The sequence below is a fragment of the Poecilia latipinna genome, unplaced genomic scaffold (assembly GCF_001443285.1).
Source record: "Poecilia latipinna isolate Pla-1442-1.1 unplaced genomic scaffold, P_latipinna-1.0 Scaffold38, whole genome shotgun sequence".
NCBI lineage: Eukaryota > Metazoa > Chordata > Actinopteri > Cyprinodontiformes > Poeciliidae > Poecilia > Poecilia latipinna.
This window is the reverse complement of record NW_015112654.1, coordinates 890,803-903,287: the sequence shown is the minus strand read 5'-3', so window position 1 is coordinate 903,287 and position 12,485 is coordinate 890,803. Positions and strand designations below refer to the sequence as shown.

General features: G+C 37.2%; 1 long non-coding RNA gene across 1 annotated transcript; it reads left to right on the top strand.

Annotated features, from left to right (window-relative positions):
* The first annotated feature begins 774 nt into the window (after positions 1 to 774).
* On the top strand, positions 775 to 5,385 carry LOC106955363 (uncharacterized). The gene is made up of 3 exons (XR_001426563.1): positions 775 to 786; positions 3,748 to 3,751; positions 5,282 to 5,385. It is a non-coding gene; the product is annotated as an uncharacterized LOC106955363 (long non-coding RNA).
* Positions 5,386 to 12,485: the final 7,100 nt, after the last annotated feature.

Genomic DNA, 12,485 nt, shown 5'->3' with positions numbered 1-12,485 from the left:
AAATCTTGTAACTGTAACTCAAACATTTCCGATGTAAGGAAAGAAATAAATTACTGTCACATGAATAATGAAAGTGGGTTCTACTGATGTGCGGTACTTTCTGAGAGTGATTCACCAGGCCTGCGCTGCTCTGAGCAACATGTTCAGAGCGCTTTCTGGAAGAAAGCTGCAGCCATTTGGCTTTACAGCTGCAACACGCTGCTTTTTCTTTCAACGTCTTTCTTGGAATTCAGAGACTCTCTGAACGCGTGTCTGAGGTATTACCTGAGATGTTGGTTGATGTCTCATTATATTATATTCTTAAACATCAACTAAATATAAAGCCATATTGGTGGTGGGGGGGGGCAGGGTTGAAAATGGGCATTGTCTTCCAACAATTTCATGCTGAGTATCAAACATCAGAGACAGTGCTACATATGGCTGAGTCATTTGTTTTTCTAAAACTTGCTCTGATCCAATCAGCGTTTTCTTCAGATTAATCATATCTGCTGTGATGTCACCATAGTAAATCTGTATCTTCTGTTTTCTTCTGTTTTTTTTTTTTTTTTTTTGCTTCAGGCATCAGGTCCAGTCTTATTCTGTAATTTACTTTGAATGTTGTTAAACCACCAACCTGCATCTGCATACCACATCTTCTGTGTTTGCATATTGATCATTTCTTTCATGTTTGTTGTAGACTTTGCCGTTAGCCGAGTCCCCGACCCATTTCCTGGGACAGAGCAGAACTGGGTTGCAGAACATTGTTCAAAGCTCAAAATGGCCTTTTCTGTGGCTAATGACCGACTGGTTGTGAATGCTAGTCGCAGGAAGGCAAGATAATGGTCTTAAGGTTAGAGAAGCCCCTCTACAGATTGGCCAGGTGGTCTATATGCGAAATCATAACTTTAGGGGGACGCCACAAAATTCATGACATCTGGCATTCTGATTCAAAATATCTTTGTTATGACAACTTGACATTAACCAAGAAATCATTACTGATATAAATTTGTTATAAAAGAATTACTGATTGTACTTTAAAAATTAGGTAACTTTATGTTATTAAAGGTAAAGTTTAAACAGTAATGATTTCCTGGTTAATGTCAAGTTGTCATAACAAAGACATTTTGAATAATGTCAACTTTGTATTAGAAGTCTCATAATTTACCGAATGACGGTTTATGACAACAGTCATAAATATTCATGAAGGCTTATTCATGTTCATGACATGTGTTATGTCATGTTAATGACAGTGTCATGACAGTCTTATTCACCCCCCTTCAAATAAAGTGTTACCATGGATTGTTTGTGGCTTCCCCCTTCCCTCCTCCTGCTGCTTCCTGGTGCACTTTCTTCTGGATTCTTTTGTTGGACTGTTGGTTTTCTTCATCCGTTAAATCAGCTGTACTCCACAACCTGCTGCTGCCCTCTAACGTTTCCTTTGTATGTCAATGTTAAATAAGTCCTTCTGATAAACCACAGGCCAGTTCCCATGAACTGACATTTCTGCTGCGTCCGCTGCTCCTGTTCAAACAGGCAAACAGGAGCCGCATGACTGCACACGTCTTTGTACAATGGCTGATTAACTTGAACACACCCTGTTTATTTTTTTTAAACAAAGACAAACGCTCAGAAAGATAAACGTGTGTTAAGCATTTAAAGTCGCTGATGGCTATGGGATTTAAAAAGGAAACTGTTGCGGTCTCAGTGAAGGTTTAGATGATGCTTTACAATATGATTATGATCATAAAAAGATTTGTGCTTCACATCTGAATGCTGTCATTTTATGCCAAACAATACCAGAGAAGATCCGAAATATTGCCTTTTTATCATATTAAATGTAAACAGTACAAAGTTTATATTTTTATGCATATGTATATAGGCTACTTCATACATTCATGCCATGCAACCAGATATCACTGGCATCTATGCAAATGTTAATGTGGAGCAAAAAACATTTTGTCTTATCTCTTGCTGCACTGATAATCCAATTACAGATTACAAGATTAAGCCGTCCTCTTTTCACGTTTTTCTCTCTTAGCTATGTCATATTTGCTCTCTGATAATCTTCTTTGAATGTGTTTGCAACTTTTTCCATCACACTAGTGGAGATTCTTGATCATCCAGGAGTGTTATTATGTGCTTTCCAGGCACATAGAGCCAATCAATCAAGTAACTATGGTACCTTTAATTGTTAAAAAAATACTACATATATCAATAAGGTCCCATACAAGTGCAGGATATTCACGCTTTGCCCTTGGTTGTTCCTCCATTCTGATGCAAGATGAAGGTTGAGCTCAAAATAGGAAGTTCAGATATGGACAGATTTCCATTTCTAGTAACTAACTGGAGAAAACACACCCTTTCTAAACTTAGCTATCGTCTGGAACCATTTCAGCTGGATATTTGGTCACACTTCTGAAAAAATAAAAATGTAGCACAGTTACTACATTTTCATCTGGCTGGAGATTGGGGAAGAGAAACTTATACGCTGGCGGGAAACCACAGCACAAAAATATGAGATTAAAGGTTAATTGTCCTGTTGACTTAAAAATTAGAAGCAGTTATTGAATAAAGGCAATAGTTTCTGATTCTCATAGTGAAGGGAATTATCTGGAACGTCATTAGAGTATTGAAAGCTTACAAAAGAAGATTGGGAACAACAAAAAAGTAAACAGATAAATAAAATTCTGACTATTTTCTCAGATTTGTGAGATTAGAGTCAGAATTCTGAGATTGAAGTCAGAATTATTTTTTTTTTCCAGTTGCACTAATCCCCTAAACCAAACTTCTCTCCTTTTTTTTTTTATCTCACTTATTCTCCTTCACAAATTTCCCGAGAATCAGACTGCACTATCCCCCACTTTACTGTTTCTGTACGTGAAGCCTACACACACAAAGACATGCCAAACCCACTTCCATAAACACTTCCTGCAAACCACGGGACAGCACAACAAGTCTCGTCCACTTCTCATCTAACATAAACAGTAAAACAACTGGCAGTCACGGCTGACAGAATGTGTTTCTGAGTGAACGCAGCTTGGTGAGTGCAAGTCAGATCAGAGCAACAGATGAACAGAGGAGTTTTTTTATCATATCAGCACAAATCAGTTACGTGGAATTCAGTCAGTTTATTGTTTCCAGTTATGGTCCACTGCAGCATGTTGATTTTGGTAAAGTCTGGCACAAGGCATATGAGCACACCCCTCACATAGAGGCACACACACAGGCATACCCGCACACACACACAGCCCCTTACAGGAAATCATCTGTTTTTTTGTTTTTTTCTTTGTCACGATGAAACGTACTCACACACACACACACATGCACACACACACACTGCCTTACAGGAAAAAAAAAAAGGGTATGACTGAAAGATTTTCTTTTTTTTTTTTTTTTACCTTCTTCATTGCTAAATGTTTGCAGAGGCCACGGGAGCACAGAACGTTTCCAACCACAGAACAAATACCAGTCAGATTCTCACATTAATAATCAAATGAATATGCAGACAGGTTCATTACAGCTTCAGCTGTGAGTAATTAATTGTAATTTGCAATCAACCTGACCTCTCCTCCAGAAAAATAAAGATGTTCTCATGTTTAATGCTTTAATCAAGCATTCTGGGAGAAGGAGCTTTTCAGCAGAGTGAAAGAAGTGTTTGTCCACTTCCTGATTCTCTTTTTTTTTCGTTTGTCACACTGCAAAGTTTCAAAAGCAGTTTAAATATTAGTCTAATGTTGACTCGTGTTGCCTTTGTAACATTGCACAAAGACATGTGCATGTGCAATGTCTTTGTGCACATGAAATAAGATACAACTAACTTAAAAGAAGGTGTTTCCCATTATTAAGGGGATACATAAGTAGGTAAGTGAGTAAGAACGATCAAGCTAATATACTTTTTAAACAAATAAATACCAGAAACATAAAAGGACTACTGAGGTCCAGAGTTACAACAAATATTGATGTGTGCTGTAGATCATTTTCAGTAAATCTATCAAAAGAAGAGAGAGGACAAAGAAGTTTCCAGCATGCTATGACTTGTGTTTTTTTTATTTTTATTTTTTATTTTAGTTTAGTTTAGTTTTTACAGAGTTAAACCCTCATGTCATAAAATCTTGTATCTGTTGCTGTTCATATTCTGAGCTTTAAGTGTCACATGAAGCATGAGAAATGGTGCATGTGAAAACAACCACAAAGCCGTCAGAGCGGTTTGTCAGGCCAGGCGCAAGGCTGACATCAATCACTGCACAACTGAGACGAGACCTGAGTGTGTGTGAGATACACACCTGTTAAAACTTTCTCATCAATATCAAAGATTCTTTTTGCTTAAAAGCTCATATTTCTTACTGATAAGTTACATGTAAGTTGGTACACTTAGAAGAAGACAAAACCAAGATATGAATGTGAAAATTCCCTCACTTTTTGTGGACAAAAGTGAGTGAGTTATTTAGACCTTCTTTCATAATCACCTTTTATTTTTAAGTCATAGAAATTCTTCAGTCACTTCTCCTTTCCATATTCCCTCCTGCATCAAGTCACAGACAAAAAGCCACGCCTTGTTTCCACTGCTGATACGAATCAAAACACACTTCAGGAAAGTCCCTTGAATTATCTACAAAATACGTGATTCACGTGCAGAAATTTACACTATTCACTTAACATTTGGACATAGGGGCTCAAACACTAAATTGCACTAAATTATGAAAGATCTGATATTAAAGAAGTAAGGATAAGAAGAAGTTCTTATCTATTCAATTATCTTGGTCTCAGGTTAATCTCACATGAACTGGAGAGCTGATCAGCAACAGTAAAAGGATCTTTATTGTTTTTCCCCTGAAAGGGAAATAAAGAGGAGGATCTGGTTAGAGTGGTTAGTTTGCACAATTTATTACTCACAGATTACTGTGCAGTTTGAAGGAATACGTTATATATTGGCTGTCATTACCAGTTAAGATAGTGCAAGAAACAAATGGCCTTCTGACCTCCGTGTTTCACTCTTAGTGGCATAAAACAACAGGTGTAGGTTTACAGGTTTACTGTGTTTACTTTACATGACAAAAGGATCAGAAAGAGGAGGAAGTGTCATGAAGTGTGTGGTTGGTGGTGGTGAGGAGATGACGCAGGCGGACCCAGGATGTATGAATATGATGGTTTTAATAAAGATGATGCTCGAAACAGTCCAAAAACAGGCAGCACGGCAGAGAGACAGGCACACAGCCAAATACCGGTAGCAACTGACACACAGGACTGGAAACGAGAGCTAACGCTATCCAGGACTTAACAGTTCTACTGGAGCAAACACAAGACGTAAGACAAACTTAGACAAGGATCCGACGTGGAACACAGACAACAGGTGGGTTTAAATACAGACGGGGTAATCAAGGGAATGAGACACACCTGGGAAACAATCGGGGAGGACGCAGAGACAGACTCACAGGGAACAGGACTACACAGAAACTCAAAAATAAACACACAGAAACACGGAACATGACAGGAAGAGGACATACCAGCATCTTTAAAGATAAAAAATATATATATTTTGGTGCAAATCATCCCACACAGTTTTACTGGCAGAGTAAAATCAGGAGACACTAATTTCTTACTAATGCCTCACTGATGAAATGACTAATTGAGGTTAAAGGTCACGTGGCACATTGAAACAATGCCATCTGCATGATGTGGCATTGAATCTTCAATTATGTAAAACAGATCTGATCTAACCATGCGTTGTTACAATAGGTTATGCATGCCATCATTTTTCTTATTTTTTATATGTATAAAAAGGCCAGATTTGTGTAAATTACACCATGCAGTTTCCCACCAGCAGCAATTGTTGCCGAGCGTAAAACCTACATTTTCACTAATGTGACCAACATAAAATTTAATAATTCATATGTTGCGGAAAGTGCCTCCACTGTATGTGATGCTTAGCTTAGTGAGTTGTGCGGGTGCAAGAGATGTGTGGCAGTCGTCCTCCCGTCTGAAGGGGGGCGCTGCATACTAAAATAACCCCTGCATCCTTGAGGAGCGAGGGAGAGACAGTGTGTGTGAGGCGGAGTGAGTGTGTAGATGACGACCGGAGCAGCGGCTGTAAGAAAAGTCTGTGCAGCTTTCACCTGTTAGCTGGAGTTATTAAAAGTTAACCTCAACCATCTCCGTGCCACCGCGTGGTTCATGTTCAAGGCGTGCGAGGGAGTTAACCCGGAAGTAGAAACTTCGGCCCTGGAGAAACATCTCCCCTGTGTCTTCAGACCACGGTCAGCAGATTGAGCAGGAACGGTTAACACATAAATATCATGTGTTAGGGAGGTCCAAAACCTGAAATGTATTGTGTTTATTTTACAGGAAAAAATTTGGGATTAAACGTGTTAATAGTCATCACTGCAAAAGCAAAGTAACAAGATCCAAGAAAATGTAATTTCACAGGTCAGTAAAAAGTTTTTCATTTAGTAAAAATACAAGAAAGTGGAGAGTCAGTTAGATAAACTGTAGCTCAACCTTAGAATGGACCCCTGCTGTGCAGTTCAGTGTGTTTTGGTTCAATTAACACAAAAGTAAAGCGACTCACAGACATCTACTTTCTGACAGATTATCAGTAAAACAGAGTTTAAATTAACTAAACTATGACTAGTCTTCAAGATGTTGCTAACTATTATTGTGATGATTCTTCACAAAAAATATTTTTGAATTGTGAAACTATTTTCAACTGAAGGCAAGCACTGAGCAAATATACAGACCCATTCAAAAAAATTTTAATATGAAGGAAAAGTTCATTTTTTAGTAGTTAAATGACCAAATGAAAGACATTCTATAGATTAATTATCTGACTGATGTTTTAACATAGTTATATCTCTTAGTATGTTTAATACCTGCTAAGAGGTTATTTTAGCAGGATATCTTATGAGTGCTATAAGGATACATATGCTAATTTATTGAATAAGGCTGTATGCAACACAGAATTGCATTTCATATTTTTTTCAGCGTAGGGTTTAAACTGCGCCTGAAGCACACAGCATTGATGAGGTGCTGTGCAAACAAAGAAACTGACAAAATACATTTCCTCTGTTTACAGTACTAACAAAAGCCATAATCTCATGATCCTCCATTCACCGCACAAATCGTAACAGCGTGGCTCACTGCCAAATGTTGCTAGAGCGTCCAATAAATAATCCACTAGAGCAGAGCTGTGACAAACAGAAACATATACTGTCAATGCGTATTAAAAAAAAATTCAACAACGACTCGGAAATCAGAAAATCCAGTAGAGCAAGTAAAACAGAGAGCAGAACAAGCTAAAGACAAATATAAGAGAACATAAAAAACAGACATAAGAAGTTTGCATTATTAAAACACAGAAGAGCTTTGAGTAACTGAATCAACGTTTGATTAAAACATGTCAGAGTAGAACATGCTCTGTTCTTTTTAAAAAAAAATCCCCCTCTCTGATTCATGTCCCCACCACTTCCCTCTTGTGACTTGCTAAAGTGAAAAACTTTTTTTTTTTCGTGAAGATTGTCAGTTTGAACAGAAAAAAAAAACTCCACTCAAATACAAGTGGAGTTTTAACTTTTTTTAAAAAGTAAATGTTGGAGCAAGACACTGAACCTAGAATAAAGTGCCTCCTTAAACTGTTCTCTGAGTGAGTGATCTTTGTTTTCTAACTTCTGCAATATTTCTTTTTTATGAATTAAGTTTACTTTAAGCTCAACACTTTTGAGGAAGTATCTGGTTTTACAGCATCTAATCTGTCAACAGGAGTCACACATCAGATCGCAACATTTTAGCTTTGGGCTCATGCATTCATTCAAGGTTTAAATAACCTCTTTAGGTGTTTCTTATACCTGTCTTTTGCTTATAAACTGCAGACACATTTTTTACATTTCTGGAGAAAAGTTGTCACTTTCTTATGACTTTATTGCTGAATTAAAGAAAAAAAAAGAACAATACTTTTACGCTTTTTTAAACAAAAAGCTGTTGTTTCCTTCAATATTATTGAAGGTAGAGAGCAGAATTATCTAAAGGTGATGATTCTGAGCAGGAATGACGTTGGCCAGACACAAGTAAACCCTAATTTGCTAGTGTTAGGGTTTGGGTTAGCTACCACTAAACCAAACACAGACTCCACCTCAAACATCTTTACTGGCTGATCTGTGGCTCATATTAAGTGTTAAACTGATTAAAGAAGTCAAAATGGTTAAAATAACAGATTCTTTAGGGCTGGCATGCACATCCACCTTCCATCCAACGATTTACAAAAACGGTAAAATGGAAAAAAGCAGGCACTCACTTTCACATATCGTCATTTCTTTCTTCCACTGCATGAAAGAAAGCAAGAGCAATGGAGAAAGATTTTATTTTTCTTATATATATATATATATATATATATATATATATATATATATATATGTGTGTGTGTGTGTGTGTGTGTAAATATTTTATTAGTTTTCAGTTTCAGTAAAATTAATTTTAGATACCTTATCGCAGACTGAAACATGTTTGATCATCTCATAACACCTGTAGGTGTGCAGGAAGGTGCCGTTTGAGGATTTCACCAGCTTTTCTGCTTTTCTGTCGCTGTTAGCAAGAACGTCGTCCTAAAAGGAAGTGAAGTGAACAGGAATAACTAACAGATTACAGAATAAATCACTTTTAAAGCTGCAGTATGTAAATTTTATCTGAAAACTTTTTACATACTTATTGATGCTGTCGCTACGTTGTGACAGTGTGGTAGGAAACGGATAATCTGTGCAAAAGAATTGATCTCCTCTGCCTTTTTGTGAATGCTAGGCTACTTAGCATGGCCACCAATGAGGGCAGATAAATGGTTTTCCTGTAACAGTAAGTTGTTTCTCTACCACTACCACCTTTAACAGCAAGTACATGAGTATGAGTGACAGCGTTAAGACCCTCCCCCTGGCTCTGATTGGTTGTTTTTGGTTGGGACTGGCAGTTCAGGGAGGAAGTGGAGGAGATTGATCTTTCACACATTATCTGTCTCATAGCAAACAGTGATGTCATGGTGACAGTTTTAACAAATATGTAAAAAAATATTTCAAAAAATTTTAAACTACAGTTACATAGTGTCAAGTCAAGGTGTTTATAAGATGTGTATGTGTTATTGTGAAGAATCTCTTAGCTGTAAAAAATCTTTTAATGAAGCTCTGTAAAGAAATTAATCCTTTATTCAGTAGGGATCCACTGACTGATGGCCTGGCCGATCAATCTGCACCGAATTCCATAATTTCGGATGATCTGCTGATGCTCAGATGAGATACTGATCTGATTCACTGATTTCATCTGCCTACGCAAAGCTCTGAAAATAAACCACAGTTTTCTTTTGCTCTGTCTTGACAGAGGGTCGACATCCAGACCCGCCTAGTAGGTCAAGTCAGTACATCTGCAGTATTCAGTCACTGTGGCCAGTTTTAGTGACTCTGTTAGATTATTTAGCAACTTTCTCTGATGACTTTTTTCAAGAAAGGAAGCTGTAACCAATGCAGCAAACTTTTTCCTGTGTTATTGGAGACTTTGGCACCAATATTAAGGCAGTTAACTTTCAAATGAAAACAACTACTTTGTCATATGATAGATCTAATGGTGCACCAATTGCAGTTTTCTGGCCAATTGCCGATCTTTTAAAAAAGCTTAACCTGCCGACTCCGATTTTGCCCGATACCAATTTATTTTTGCTGCTCAATATAGCAAGAAAGTTGTTGAGTTGGCAACAGTGGGGTGAATATTGTTAATTATAAATGTGCAGACAGAACTTGGTGGGCTGGTCTGCCAGTCCAACCTTCCTCACCAGAGAGCAAAAGAGGACAGAAGTTGATTCTTAGACCTTTGCCAAGATAGATAAGATCAGAGGATAAGATTATTATTATTATTATTATTATTATTATTATTATTATTATTATAAACTTTAAAATGTATTACATGTTTTTATTTACTTGTACTAATTAATAAAATGAAAAGTCAAATACTTTTAAAAATGTGTTTCTGAATAAAATAAGTAGTCAGACACATCATTACATTTTTTAAAGAGCTGCAGCGATGCCTGTCTTTTAAAGATGAGAGTTTATTACCGTCTCCTTCTTTATTTCTCACCCACAATGACAAAGCGCTCCTGAACCATCCCTCCATCTTTAGTTCAACGGTTTACAGCAACTACCCAAATTTCCTGGAAATGAATTTGGACGTTTTGCAGGACATTTACATGCAGAAGCAACTCTGCTGACTGCCGCCTGCCTCTGCAGCTCTGCTGGAGCATGTAAATGTCCTGCAAAACATCTAAATTCATTTCCAGGAAATCTGGGTGGTTGCTGTAAACCGTTGAACATCAGATGAGCTCATGTGCCACTTTGATATTCAGATCTTTAAAGGAAAAAATAAACAAATGATCCTCGAACAATGCGTTTAGTGCAAATTAGGTCAGAACAGCAACACAGAGAAACTTGCTTCTGAGTGAAATGTGACACCACAAACATGAAGCAGTTAGTCATTTTTGTCAGGTGTGGTGTCGTGCAGTGAAACTCTGGATCATTTCCTGGAACTGACAGCTCTTCTCCTGTGGGTTTGATCAGGTTTTCTTCTTTTAGATTTTACAGTGAAACACTGACAACAGACAGTGTAATACACGCCTCAGGGAGGGGGAAATGCAAATACAGCCACACTTTTCAGATTTTTTAAATAGATTTCTATTTTTTTAATACTTTTGCCACGTGTCGTTTATCTTTCGCAATAATGCACCTCCTCGTCTTGGTCCATCTCATATAATCAAGCTTCTGTTTGTTATCTGGCCTTTACTCATTTATAGCCTGGCAGAGAGGCTTGAGATATTATTATTATTATTAGATTGACGTGTTTCAGTCGAACAAACTTATTTTTGTAATTCCAATTTGCGCATCTCTATGGTGATTGGAGACAGCGCTAATCACACCGACCAAACAGGCCAGCACTCAGACAGCTCTCATCTGATCTCATCTGAAGTCCAACAGTTTCCTGCAGCACTCAAATCAAGTCCAAATCAAGCTGCAGTCATGTGACTCCTACTTGAGTCAGACTTATGATCCAGACTTAATCTGAGAACATCCTAAAAGAATTTGAACTTGATTTGTATTTTCACTCCAGTGACTCGTCATGACCTAACTTGACGAGTCAAGAACCTTTTGACTTTCAATGACTTCACGTCTTATTTGTTAGCTGATCCACGTCTGACGCGCCATGATGTAGCCGTGCCAAACACACGATCGCTGCATGCCTCCTGTTGTCAGTGTTTCCTCCTCCTATTACTTAGATGTAATTAATATGTTGCAGATGCAATGCTTGTAATTCTGCAATGTGATAGTTTAATGACAGGATTACGCTATTTAGCTTCACATTTTATAAGATCAACTAGGCCACAAAATTGATTTCTAATCAGCCGTATAAACAATCCAACTTATCATGTTCAATAATCTGATGTTGGTCATTCATCACTGTGAAAGTAGGTTTGTACTGTTGCAGTTGGTCAATATTTTACTTATTTTTTATTTTGAATAAAAATCTGTTTAGGTTTACTTTTTATGTTTTATTTTCTAAATTTACAGGATTTCTAAATTTTCTTTTATGAATATTTTTCTGTGAGAAAGCAAAATCAGAGCTGATGTTCAGTTGTTTTCGTAGTTCACCTCATCTTGCTGGTGGTTAAAAACAACTTTTACAATATTCTTTGAATTACTATAGTTTAAATAATATTGCATGACTGGTCAAATGACTCATTTAAGACTCAGAAATTACAAGTTTAGGTCTTGATTAGGGACTTTTGATGCCTTTACTTGGTAATTGGTGTAAGAGTCATTAGGAAGTTCTGCTCCAGTTTTCCATGTAAAAACATTTGTCACAATCAATATGTTGTCTACTCTCTTTATCACACAGTACACACTCAAAGAAATTATTTTTTTTAATTTTATTTCAAATATAAATAGCTATTCCATTTTCTACCAGCTGAATATGAAGCAGGCGTTTTCCAACACACATCTGCCAAACACCTCGATGACTCGACGCCATAAAACTCATCAGGACAGTTGCAAAAACATGCCTGAGTAACGAAAACAATGACATGAATGCCAGGAGGCAGAATACCATTTTATGTCATCCTGCTTCCTGGTCAGAGCCACACCCTGACACACCTGATGGCCCAGTAAGCCGCCCCCTGGACACACACATTTACCCATCCACCCAAACATAAACACACAGATACAGATCGCATAGCAACTGACTGTTGTTTTGCCTCATATTGAACTTCCTTGTTTCTCATACAGATAAACAGCTTACAGGAAATATAGTTCAGTATTTCTGAAATGAGCTGGATCTGGGTTGATCTGATGTCTTCAGGTTTAAGGTTTTCATTAACCAACGTTTTCTAAAATCATCTAAAATGCAATGGGGAGTTCTTGTTGTGCAACAATCTTTTTTTTTATGATTGAAAATTTTGCACAAAAAAAAAAAAAGAAATATATATATATATATAT